This window comes from Channa argus, chromosome 23 (genome assembly GCF_033026475.1).
Source record: "Channa argus isolate prfri chromosome 23, Channa argus male v1.0, whole genome shotgun sequence".
In the NCBI taxonomy this organism is placed as follows: Eukaryota; Metazoa; Chordata; class Actinopteri; order Anabantiformes; family Channidae; genus Channa; species Channa argus.
Genome location: NC_090219.1, coordinates 5,300,775 through 5,315,116, shown reverse-complemented (window position 1 = coordinate 5,315,116; position 14,342 = coordinate 5,300,775). Strand labels below are relative to the sequence as shown.

Sequence of the window (14,342 nt, the reverse complement as noted above, 5' to 3'; positions counted from 1 at the left end):
TACATTATAAAAGTCATCACTTTACTGACAGTTTCAACTCAGTTACAAATAACTAAGAATGTTTAACTAGTAAAAGTAGAATTCACTGGAGAGCTGCTGTATGGGATTAGATTGTACAGGTGTTCCTAATGCAGTGACTGTGGATTGAAGGATAAATAGACCAACTGGAAAACTAAAATGGCCAACCTGAGATTACCAACACTGCTGTGCCCTCAACCGATGCAATTGTTATGCAACAAAAGTAGTTTTTCTCATACGGTGTTTCTTTGTGCACCACATGATTAGAGCTGAGACTTTGCAGCTTGAAACAACTCATGTGTAAGACATATTGACACAGAGTGAAGACCTGTGTTATTAAAACAGGATAACTATTAAAACTTGGATGGTATTTGCACCCTGTCAGGCTCAGTTGTTGGTCACTAGAAGCCAAAAGGAAAGTTTTTCCATGCAATGACTGTAAAAGTAGTTCTGATCTAACTTGTCATAATGAAGAAAAGTCAGCTTCATATATAAGATGAAATGTCAGATGTTTGTGTATGTGATAATAAAGCTTTAAGTACACAGATAGTACAAGGCTAAAATATCTGACAAAGATGACTTAATGATCCTATCTGCTGAACTGAAGAGTCTGTTTGCAATATTTGCTTAGAATTACGTGAACATTAATTTCTCACGTCACCTTTAAAAACCTAACTAATAATGTTATTGTGCACCAGTCACATACAATGATTCAGAGAGACCAGCAGCTTTTGGTTGCTTTTCAGCTGATGATGTCATGTCACCTCTGTTTTACAAGCCTCCTCACTGATTGCCTGGCCAAGGACTCCATTTTTGCTTATGTAATGTCCTTTTCAGAACTCTTTTATTATTAAAAATGATCACATACTTGTTTATGGAAGTGCTTAAGTGCAGGTTTAATCACATCTTTTTTTTTCCAGAGGTATGTTGTAGGCAGCTTTGATGAATAATGCAGAGGGTTTGTGCTATACTCAGTGCTCATTGCAAAGGATGTTTGTGCACTGTGCTGAGTGCCAGGCTAAAATCATTTCAGGCACCAGCAATCAAACCTAGCAGTGTTAAAAGTCAAATGCCAATATTTGATCAGCCCAGTTTGTTTTACTGAGAACTTTGGAGGGAAACATGTTAGTGCATTTTGGTTGTACAGATATCATTATATAACAGAGATTCAGACTATTATAGCAATAATACTTATGTGCACCTTGTAGCTAGTGCATCACCATCACGGTTGAGCGTGCCCTGTAGCAGTTTGGATTTATACAGTGGTTCCTAACACACAGTCGGATTGCTGCAACCAAAGTTTAAATGGTGCTGAGAGGAATGCTGAACAATGGAAATCTCCAGTTGAGTATTATTGATTCTTGAGTTGCACATTAAGAATCAACTCTCCCTTGCTCTGAACCGTTGACCCTAAGTACTTAAAGTCCTGCATCTTCTTCACCTCTGCTCCTGTAACCTCACCCTTCCCCCTGGGTCCCTCTCTTTGACACACACGTATTCTGTCTTACTGCGGCCAACTTTTCCACATTAGACCTCCACCTCTCTAGATTTTCCTCCACCTGCTCCCTGCTCTCACTACAAATCACAATGTCATCTGCAAAAATCATAGTCTATGGAGATTCCTGTCTAACCTCATCTGTCAGCCTGTCCATCACCAGAGCAAACAAGAAGGGGCTCAGAGCTGATCCTTGATGCAGACCCACCTCTACTTTGAACTCCTCTGTCTCACCTACAGAACACCTCACCACTGTCTTACAGCTCACATACATGTCCTGCACCACTCTTACATACTTCTCTGCCACTCCAGACTTCCTCATACAATACCACAGCTCCTCTCTCAGCACCCTGTCATACGCTTTCTCTAAACCTACAAAGACACATCAGCTTTATTCCTCTGTAGTTGCTCTGCACATCTCCCTTGTTCTTAAAAATCTCCACCAGTACACTTCTCCTCCAGTCCTCAGGCATCATCTCACTCTCCAAGATCTTGTTAAACAAACTAGTCAGAAACTCTACTGCCACCTCTCCTAGACACTTCCATACCTCCACAGGTATGTCATCAGGATCAACTGCCTTTCCACTCTTCATCCTTTTCAACGGCCTCCTCATTTCACTCTTACTAATCTTTGCTACTTCCTGCTCCACACCAGTCACCGCTTCTACTCTTCGCTCTCCTCATTCAACTCTTCAAAATACTCCTTCCATCTTCCCATCACACTCCTGGCACCTCTACCTTCACCTTAGCTAACCTCTTTCTCTGTATACCCTCCTGTTCTTACTTGTTCCAACACCAAGCTTTCTTGTAGAGCACCCTCCTACCTGTCTCCCTGATCACATTAGCTGTAGTGGTCCAGTCATCTGGAATCACCTTCTGACCACCCAGAGTCCCAACTCCTCCCTGAAAACTGCACAACATTGTACTTTTTTCAACTTCCACCACTTCGTCTTCTGCTCTGCCTTTGTCCTCTTTATCTTCCTCACCACCAGAGTCATTTTACACACCACCATCCTGATTTGGCTGGCTACACTCTCCCCTACCAATATTTTACAGTCACTGATCTCTTTCAGATTAGTGTCAACACAAGATGTTGTCCACCTGAGTGTTTCTACCTCCACTCTTACAGTATATGTCACCCTATGTTCCTGCCTCCTCTGGGAAAAAGTATAAACTGTAGCCATTTCCATCCTTTTTGCAAAGTCTACCACCATCTGTCTTTCTGCGTTCCTGTCCTGAAGAAACCTACCCATCACATTCTCATCACTTCTGTCACCTTCACTACAATGTCCATTGAAATCTGCACCAATCACCACTCTCTCACCTCTGGGGATGCTCTGCATCACTTCATCTAACTCACTCCAGAATTTCCCCTTCTCTTCTAACTCACATCCTACCTGTGGGGCATAACCACCTTGAACATCACACCTTCAATTTCCAGCTTTAGACTCATCACACTATCTGATACTCTTTTCACCTCCAGAACATTCCTTACAATCCCAATTCCCTTCCTGACACAACTCTTCATTTATCCAGACTTGGGACTGACACAAGAAGACACCGGGTTGTGCCCCCTTGTGGATGCTTTCAATAGAAATGATAGTCAAAAGAAAATAAGACCTAAATTATCATATACAGAATTGTTAACTGTATTTCAAAGGAGACTTGAAGGAATTTCCAGGCACTTCAATAGTGTTTGAGGTTTCTGGTTACATTCAATAGTGTTTGAGGTTACTGGTGTCCATCAGCCAAAAGCTGTTCTACTTCTCTGTTGCTTGTTGTAGCTTCTGGCAACGATTAAAATCCAGGTTTAGTTGTTTAACCATCGAAGAGTTACAGCCATCCTCTGCGGTCGCAGTGGGCTCATCTTTGTTAGGTTATATCTCCATGAGATTTACATTGTTGTACTCTGTTAATAAGTGTTTCAAGATGTCTGAAATGGTTATTGCAGTGGAAAGAATCTTACTATTAGGACACATTTTACATGTTACAACAAGATTCTTATCAGCTTTTGTCTCAACAAATCAAAGTAATGGGAATATTTCCAGCCGGTTAGAAGTATGTCCTATTCCCTTTTCCATAACTAATACTGTATGTTTCCCAATTATTTTTACAAATTATCTGCTACTTATTTATTATTCTCTTAACTATTTCTCTGCTGTTTTCTTTTCTGCTTTTGCAATTTAATTATTAATCTAATTAATTGAAAAATAGTACAATACAGTACAACTCTATTGATTTTGTAATGCATAAGATGATGAATTTAACGTATTTGAAAGAACAAAGTCTAAAAGAGTACTAATTATAATAATAAATACATGCATAGGAATGTCTGAGCACATGTTGTGCATAACACAACATAAATTGACATTAATTACATGTAGTATTTAATATTTATTTAGTATTTTATAATGTACAGTTGTTGACATCTTGACTTTGCTTGGGCTCTAAATTATTGAAGGAGCAGTATTGAAAGGTGCTTTTAAGATGTGTAATATTGTTTGTTATATTTCAAATTTGTAACATCTCATTTAGTTTAGTTGAATTTTGAATTACATAATTAACTTTAGTGATTCGTCGTCCCATCAAGCTTCCTCTATTAGAAGTTTATAGCAATCGTCAGTATATTCTGTGAAATGTGAACTTCCTGCAGTGCAGAGCAAATAAAGAAGTAGTCTTCGCTGCAGATGAGATCTGCAAGATGAGTGATCTGCCAAGCTAAACAAAGATATTATAATTTGTCCTTGGTAAGCGTAACACACACACACAAACTCTTTTTTTTTTCTTTCTTTTTTTTTTTTTTTTTGCTTCAGGAAGAAACTTGTAAAATCTTAATTAAAAGATTGTATCAGACATTGCTTTGCTTATGAAATAGGGAAATAATGGACTTAAAAGACACGATTTTACAAACAGCGCAGAGAAATAATTCACTATGCTGGGGTAGCTGGAATGAGAGAGAAGTTTCTTGCCGCAGGGAGAGAATTGGCATTTTTAATATCCACGGCAATGAAATCTCAATATATCTACTGCAGGGCTACACAGTGTCATTTGGCATAAGATCCTTCATTTTCTATATTTTCCTCTGCTGTTTGTCTATCTTTAGTCCTCATTATGGCAAAAACAAAGCGAAATTAACGCAATCATGATTAATTACAGCACACAGCCTTGGTTTACACATCTGCCTAATTGCAACTTTCTTTCACTTTATATCAAATATTTAAGAAAGCAGAACTTGTCGCATTATTGGTTTTTCCTCCCTCGCCTCTTCACTCCTGCTCGGGTGTGTTCCTGTCCAAACAGGCACTTGAAATACATTTTCTGAACTTTTTCTCAAAGACTTTGAAACTATAATTCAGGTAAACATCCCTTTGTTCAAACTCTCCCACGTGTTACTCCCACTAACCCACTCAACAGGAGCCAAGTGTTCATATAAACCTAGAGATGGTGTATAACATGGCCAACACAGGAAGTGTAGCACTGCCAAAGGCAACCTGCCAAGCTGAATCCCTCAGCGATATATACATAGTAATACCCCTATTGATTGCTCTGAATATATTTATTGAGGGAACAGGAAAGCAGGGTTGGGAAAAAAATGGGGCAATTTATGACAGATGGAACTGAAGATTAATTCCCTTTTTAATTACAGTGATGTACATAGGTATTGCCTGTCGAGTAGTTAAATTTAAAGCTAAGACAAACAGCAAGCACTGCTTGCTGAGAACGCAGTACTGTATATGGAAGACATTGTATGAATCAATAGTACATTTTTCCTCGACTCTGACTCATAGAAATTGCAGCTGACTGTATTAGGTTCTCAAGCACATTCAAGCTCTGTGGAAATTGCCAAAAGCTCTGCTTTCAGAATGTTGTTCAGCTACGTTATTTCTCTCTTTGCCTTGTATAAATTTGCCCTATAAACTGTCACACTGAGTATTCTTTCCACAAACCTTTTCATGAATTTTCTGTTTCATCATTTCCATTCTGTCTTTCTTAAATTCACTTGGTTTTCTGTTGTTTTCATGCTGCAAAAATACAAATCCTTTAAAGAGTAAAAAAGCTTTCCAGAATGCTAATGTATTTAGGAGGCAGTGCTAAAGCAGAACCTTGCATATTAACATAGTTTAGTGCTCCTAAAGTCAGGGACAGCAGTCTCCCGAGTTTGCACACCAGAGACATGGTAAAGGTGAACTTTTAGGGTCTTCCAAGATTGTGAAGAAGGATTAGGACGAGTTAATGCTTAATATACTTGTGGTAACAATCATGTTTCTTTCTTTGTCACTTTAAGTTAAAGATTGATTCTTCATAGTTTGTTGTGTGTACAGTTGTCCACACAGAAGGCTTGGCATGTGCAGCACATCAGCAGAGCAACATTGCAATTGTCCTCCACCATGTGGTTTTTCACATAGGTGAACAGATCGAAATGTAGGTCACACATACACACTTGGTGTGGTTACACACATAAATGCAGGAAAATACATTTGAATTGTAAAAAATACACTTTACACTGTTGTTACACAAAAGTGTATGAAAGGCAAGTTGATAGTTGCAAGTTGTGTACATACCAAGACTGATTAACTATACGTCCTTATTGTAAAGCAGTTGGACTTAATCTACGGTATACAGCAGTCTTCCAGGATGTTTTATACCAGGCATGTAAGGATCACACCTGCATGCCTTGTTATGATCCATACAGACTAGCTGGCAGTCAAAAGTCAAACGTTCACATAACTGACATCTCATGGCAACACTCAACTAGACATTGATCAGCTGCCATGCAAAGTTTTGTTTTAATCAATTTGTCTTTCTTGTTATTCTAAGCCCTGCTAGCTTTATGGACATTTTTATACAGTGTAATATTAATATCCTATAGAATAACCGCTCAAAATCATGTCTGAATTAAATAAAACCTGTACAGCTTAACTTAAAAATGACTACTACATAAGCTTAGTGAGTTATTCATGATGACATTCAGTATGGAGGCTGAAAACAAGATCCATGCACACTCAGCATACCCCTTAGGGCCAGGACACACCAAGACCATGTTGAAGAACTAGTGGCGAGGAAGACAAACTAGTCGCCTTATGTCTGGTCCAACAAGTGGAATTTGAACACAACTCAAAGGCAGTCATCTGCCATGAAGCGCAGCATGTTCTGCATTTACTGTAGGTCAGAGGAAAATAGAGCTAAAGACCTTGGAACTCAGGTAGACAAAACAAAAACAAAGCTCCATTTGTTACCAGTTGCATACAGTTTATCACCACTTCTAATCCATCGTATGTCTAATACAAGGTTACAAATTGTGCTTGCTTTGTTAAAATGGAGGTCCAACTAGTGCAGACTGTGAGGGACACACTGCAGAAACTAGGCCAACAGACGATCACAGATGGCTCGTTGCTGGCGTCATGGCCCCTACACTCACACACTCACACTCTTTCCCTCTTGAGCAGCAAACAACATCTTCACATGTTTTAGTTTCCCACCAGCTCCACTTTCTGTCTATTCTCAGTTCACTCTCCCACTCTTTCCGCAGCAAAAACCACCCCAAGCTTTCTTGCAACTCCTTTTTTTCACTACCATCTCCTTCCTCTCTGATTCATCATCAACTTTTCCCCTTTGGGATATTTTAGACCTGGCAGCTCGAAACATATCACCCCCTTGCCACCTCTCTCCTCCCACCTTTCTTACTGTCCAGTGAATAGCACATTTCCAAAGTGAGTAGCCTCTGCTGAGGAAACAGGTGAATAATGAGTACAGGCCTCTCTAATTAACAAGCAACTCTTTCTCAGCCATGCCTGATTAGTCACACACAATCTGTGTGTGCTTGGGTTTTGCTCAGCAGAGCAAATATTTACTATGGCACAAAGATTAAAAAGTATGCACCAGATTTAAAAAAAGACCTCTCATTAAAGCTAAATCTCAGTGAGCTATATATGACTATTGTGAGGTTTCTGTACTTTTCAAACCCATTCACCGAGAAGTGAGATCACTCTACCAATGCCTGCAGTTATATGATTTATGTGATCCTGTGAGCCTTCTCATATTCAATTGTTTTGATGGATCTTCTAAAACAACACCGTTTTCAATAAGGAAATATACTGTTATAATGCTCTGTTCCTGCAGGGATTCTATATTGGTATTTTTCAACAAGTATCCTTGGAGAGTGTTGCAGTGTCATTTCTTTAGGGTTCATTTTTTTCCAATAGTATATTTTTCCACATTTTCAAAGATCACCATTTCAGCTCAGGGGAGTCTCCCTGAGCATCTAGCTCATTTTTAACAAGCAGCATCCTCTTTCAGATGAAAGAATCATCTTTTGCAACCCACAAATATCCATCATAACAAGTGGTTGCAGCTTAACAAAGCACACTTTGTCTTACCAATTCTGAAATGCAGTCAGACTTTAATCTATGTGGTTTGATTGTGGGTGCTACAAATGGTGGCTGAAGCTTCTCACTAATAGTGTGTCAAGCGACTACATTGTATGGAAGCTGTGGGTCTTTAAATGTAATCAATGTATGTCGGAGGTGATTTTGTCAGACAAGATATTATAATGTAATATCTAGTAATAACAGTAAAGAAAGCAGAGTATAGCAGTGCTGTATTGAAGAATGTGTCAGCATTGCAGTAAAGAGGAACAGGTTCCACTCCAGTCAAATTAATAAAAAAATAAATGAAGCCATTGTGGGCACACTATTACTACAATTGTAAGGCAGAGAAGAAGAAAAAATGGCGGTGTTTGATGAATTCTGTTGTACCATATGGGGCTGGTGTAAGAAGCATGAATCCATGGCCAATGGATCCAATTCTTTTCCCATGGAACTATGAGTCTATGAGTCTATGAGTCTGAGAACTATGAGGACTACAATCCATGGAAGCCTCCATGCAAGGATTGGGAATATCATAGTATAAAAGGACTTTTCCAGAGCTGTGCTGTTTGAGCATTTTATTCACATACTAAAGTGAAAATAGGACTATGCGATTTTGAAAATGTACACACTGGTTTTTTCAAGGATGCCAGTTCTAAAGCCATTGTTAATTTTTACTGTAAGAACCGTGAGCATATTATTGGTACTTGAAGCGACTAGTGTGTGGGATTAGTGGATCAAAAGTATGGTTTTAGTGTTTAAGGTGCACCCTCTCGTGCCAGTTTTTATTCTCAGAGTCTATGTCAGGCTGAAGACAGAGCTCATTTTGTTCACATACAGAGCATGAAGTGGAGTACAAAGCTCAGAGTACACACCATTCAGTCAGCAGCTTCTTACTTTTAGCTTTTTAAAATAAAAGCAAGATCTGAGACGGCATTTCGGATAGCTTGTCACAGCCTATTAACTGGTTTTCATTCTGTGATTAATTTACCTCTGGATTCTTATTGGATAAAATGTTATCAAACTCCAGGCACCTTTACAAAATCCTAAAATGAATTGCAAAAACCGTAAGTGAATTTGTAGAGAGCCTGCTGTTTGAGAATTGATGCATTCCTGAAGCTAAATGTGACTTTTGGTCTGTCTATATTAATCATAAATGTATAAACACATACACTTTTTTAATGGAAAACATAAATGTTTTTATAGGCACATGCTGAACGGGATCAGATACTGGCTCCATCATGGGTCCTGAGTTGGCATTCCGCTTTTACCAATTCCTGCAATATTCAAATAGACTCTTTAGTCTAATTTATAACATTATTTGCAGAGCTGTCCAATGAGAATATTATGTTGGCATATTTACCCAATAAATCCCTTGATATTCTATTGTTGTATGCCCAAGACAGTAGTAATATGTCATATTCCCAGATGTTTTTCTGACAGCTAATTTTAAGTTATTGCTCTGATCCTATTTTAAAATGAGGAGTTCAGAAATTATACTTTATGTATCAGAGATTGACACATCATCACCAAAGATCAGTTATTTATTATTATAGCATATGATATTATTATAGTTGCATATTTAGAAATATTGTTTCTGCCTTACAACTGAAGACCAGTGTTGTTTCACAGCAGTTGGAGGGAATAAACGAGGGGAAATACAAATGATTTTCTTAAAACAAACCTGAAATTGTCAAATAAAAGAGCTTCTAAATGATTCAAAATCCAGGCCTCTAATATATACTATAGTTTCCTGTTTTCCTCTTGTGGTTAAACACTATCAATTTCATCAGACAGATAATCAGAGGAGGCAGTCATGCCGACTCTGCTCAATTTCACTCATTGTCCTGAGGCAGATGTTTCAGGGCAACAGCCACAAAGTACTCCCACTAAAATAATAGTTATTTTGCGAGAACTATGAAACATGTTAAAACATGGCTCCCACACAGCACTGCCCCAGTCAACAGGGCATCATTGTTCTCTCAAACATTGAATTTGTCTGTATATTTGTCTGGTGTGAGCATTTTGTGCAATCAAGAAAAATTGTATCTGTTTTGTTGTGCGGTAATGAAAGCACTTCTCCCTCTGCCGAGGTCACATTAAGAATTTACAATGGCATTTTCCAGTCTATTGACCTGTTTATTTAGCCATGAAAACGAAAAGTGCACAATAAAACCTTGTAAGTACTTTATGACAGGCTCTCAAAAACACAGTATGCTTCCAAAACATCACTGTGCAAGTGCACAATATACTGTATTGTTGAGCCATAACTATTAGTGTTTAATTCTAGCAGTTGCCTCAAGTAGTAGCCCGTGAAAGTGTTGAGGGGAGAAATGTGGCAAATAAAAGGTTAAACAAAGTGTTTTTCACTCGGCTCTTGTAAGGGTTGTATTATCAACTGGCCAACTTCACAAACTACCCATAGGTTCACTGGTCAATGGGATCCTAAGATGTTAATCCAGATATGGCTCTTTTTGATCAAATACCTGTAGAAGACGATAATTAACTTGTTATCACCAGCTTCCTATTAGCAAAATTCACTGTATTTAAACAGTTTTTATGACTGTAGACATCAGCACTGAATTAATATGTCATCTTTTCAAGTGAGTCAGTTTTAACATCAGTCCAATTGTCATTACTAATCTGAAAAAACTCAATCAAAAATCTAACAGAGGTAAAATGGGTTAAAATGGTGCAACTGTGTGCCAGAAAAAGTCTTTTTTTTTTGGCATGTGTATGACTAACAAGGTTTGCCTCTCAAGTTGCTCTAAAACTGCTTTCATTTATTTTCTCCCACAGAACTCACGCCGCATATTTCCTTTAACGATCTCACAAAGACACACAAATACACACACGGACACACAACTTCTCTTAATCTATGTCTGCTGAAGTGGTCTTTAATGAGGTGTGAACAGAGGACCACAACCCTCTCCCTCCTTCCTTCTTCTCTCCCTCCTTTTTCATCTTCTCTCTCACTCATCCCTAAGAGCGACACAGACGGACAGACAGACAAAGCTCCGAAGATGTGGAGCGAGCAACAGACAGATGAGGTAGAGGCAGATATGGTGATGGCAGAGTTAATGATAGAGAACAAGCTCTGTTTTTCTATTTCATTACTCTGTCCCCCCATTTATCATCAGGTGATCACAGTCAGAGCAGATCATGGGCCATGTGAGGGACACCACGGATTTTCTTCACTGCTCATACCAATGTCAGATTTTCCCTGCTCATGTGTGCAGGAATGTGAGTGCGCCAGTGTGTGTACTGTACTCACTGTCTGCTGTTTGTGTGTAGGGAAGCCGGTCAGACCGGATGGGTTTCTAGCCCTTTAGTGAAAAAGCCAGCCCACTCCCACTCATGATAACCCACCACAGAATTAGTTTTGTAGCGGAAGACCAGTCGACTTCACTAATGCAGCCCAAATTTGTGGGCAAATGTTTGCATGCCTTCCAGCATAGCGGGATTCCACTGATGAACAGCATCTCAACAGCGTGTCCTTGATTTGAATGAAGGGCAGTATTTCTGCTAGAGCCAAACTGACTTGGTTACCTTGAGCTTTAAAGCCGAAACCACACTTCTCCAAGCCTATTACAAAATATGCCAGAACTTTGATTAACTTTCAGATTTGGGAATTCACCTTCAGCTTGTTCAGTGCAACTTGCAAATAAAAACAAGTCTTCACGTTTGAAAGACAGAAAACTGGTACATTCAAAATACCTGTGAAGGCACGACTTCTTTTTTTTATCTTTTAATCAAGCGTCATCCCTCAAAATTGCAAACTTGGGTTATCACAGTGGCGACATGCCATGTGCCTATAATTTAGACATATAGATGCACACTGGGTGTAAAGACCCTAAGCCTGATCACAAGCTCCTCGATAATGCAAAAACACTGTATCATAAACACACTAATGCGTTTTTACAGCAGAACACATTCATAGTTATGTCGTAACCACATTTCATTCTGAACCTTGCTTCTTTTCCTGTCCCCTTATTTCCTGGCTGCTTCTAAACTACGTAACAACACAAGACCTTGGTCCCATAATAACAATAGATAGGAAAAGGAAAGTTGACCTTGAGTTTAGAATATTTTATTGTTTATTACATGTATTCCCCAAATTAGAATTGAAGTTCCATACTTACTTGAACATATGTTTCACATATACTTTGTTTTACTGCTTTATAGATGAGGTTTCTCTTGCAGGCACTTTAACATGCAGTACCACCAAACAATGTTACTCAGCTTTGTGTGAGGCATAGTTAATGAAAAATTTTCACCTTTGAGAACCTTTGTAAATTTTATGTTTTCGTGTTTGGAAGCTGATAGATGCACCTTTTTTGGTATTTTACTGCTGGCTTTATCACCGCTGGTCTTTTCTCCAGCCCATAATTCATTGAAGCTAAACACAATTTTAATGCCTAAATTCATCTGAGAGCTATTTCAAACCTCATTTTTACCCCCTGTCTGCTCACAAATAAAGTATCAGCGACCAGTAGGTTTGGTAAACATAAATGTGCTGTGGGCTGCTGTGTTCTACAGTATTAATAACACATTGCCACATTGCTGAAGGTTCTACGTATTGTAGCCATCCACAGCTTTGAAGCTTTTAGCTGGCACATTTTCCATTTTTCATGGCAGTCGGTTACGTAACATCAATGACTGTCATCACTTTCCTACCTTAAGGGGATAATAGAAGCACTTGCACATATAGAATGCTCATATAGCACTGCAGTTTAAGGTTAAGTATGTTTAAATTGGATTACATTTGGGGAAATATCTCAATTGTGTTGTTTTATATAGTTCACTGTCATAATATATTAATTTATTATGTTCCTATTGTTTTCATAAAAAGGAAATGTATAATCCATAACTTACTTTAATAAGTTAAGCAATGAGCTATCTCTCTCCATATTCACTATTGTCCTGACAAACCATCAGACTGGAAAAATGTTATTTTTATTTCCATGTCATAATGAAACAAAACAATCTAAGCATATTTCATGAAGAAACGGGTAATTAAGGTAATGAGATGTTTTTACACAGCATGCAAATGCAGGGACAGAGAAAGGCTTATTTTACTGGGTTTCTCTTTTGAATTTTAAAGTAATGAGCTCACTTTGGCATTTCCCCGCCTTCTTTCAGCCCACTCCTCTCAATAAATGATGAAGTTCTTTATTTTAGGTCATGTTATGGTTTTGTTTGTCAGTTCATTGGAGGAATGGATGGGGTTTTTATTTATTAGCACAAATGAGTGGACACTAATGACTGAAAGTTGGATCTTTGGCTGAAAATGTGAAGCTCTGCATTAGGGTAGAACAACTGGACCGCTGATGGAGGACAGTGAGGTGTAATTCTAATTTTGATAGCAGTTTGTTTTTTGCAGTCTCATCAACTTTCACTGTTTACTATTACAAAGAGTCAGTCCACTCATCCGCTAACAGTGAGCCACTTTTAGTGGATGAGAAAAATGGATGGATGTGACTTTCCTACCTGCAGTTATTCTTTTAACTGTGTTTTCTTTTAACCAAGACTCTGATCTTCCCCTAACCTTAAAGTTTCCTAACTTAATCAAACTTAAAACAGAGATGTTAAAGAAGGAGATATAAAAGTCTCAAGATTTCTGAGGGATGCTCACACATCTTGGTGGATTGGTTTTTACTCTAATGTTACAGCTAGCCTTATTACCAAATGTTGCATATTGTAACTTTAAGATTAGATGTTATATCCTGGCAGCGTACAACACTGTGCAGGGTTTTCCAGCAGTATCCGATATCTACAATTTATTATGCAAACATCGGCAAATGTGTGTATAAAATTATGTGACCATCTCATCACACAATTCCACTGAAAACTTAAATAAAGTAAAATAATTCTCATCAATTCCTAGTTTATACAAATGTACTTTCGAATGATGTAACTTGTCAGACATTTTATGTATACACATCCATGTATACCACATATCCACATATCCATGTGTATTCATACACATACAGTAGCAATTAAGGGCATATTTAGTTAAAACCAAAAGTAGTCTTGTTGGAATTTATTTAGCTGGCCTCATTGAGGAAGTAGAAAAATTAGTTTTAAGCATTTTGCAGTCGCATCAGAAAACTCAACTCTCAGCAATCCACGTGTTGCACCATCGTTGAAGCCTAGATTTGAATGCTTATGAAAAATAACTGAATATGGACATGAAAGAATAGGAAAATTAAAAATTAAGTCTGCAGTTCTTTTGATGATAACTAGCCAGGAGCCATTTTTAGGAAAAAGGTTAATATCGACATGCGGCTGTTTGCTAACACTCTCTGCTATAGTGAGGTTATCACCAGAGAACGGAAGTATGGACAATCCAGCTCAGTGTAAAATTGTGAAAACCTTTCTCAATTCTCTCACTTCTCCTAATAAACCTCCACCCATTTTTCCACCCAGGTTCAGCTTGGCGATCATTGCTCCAGTCAAACCAC

The 14,342-nt window shown here is 38.3% G+C and overlaps 1 protein-coding gene across 2 annotated transcripts in view; it reads left to right on the top strand.

Moving 5' to 3' along the window:
• Positions 1-14,342, top strand: part of LOC137108692 (interleukin-1 receptor accessory protein-like 1) — a 233,356-nt gene that overhangs the window by 129,584 nt on the left and 89,430 nt on the right. The window lies entirely within an intron of this gene.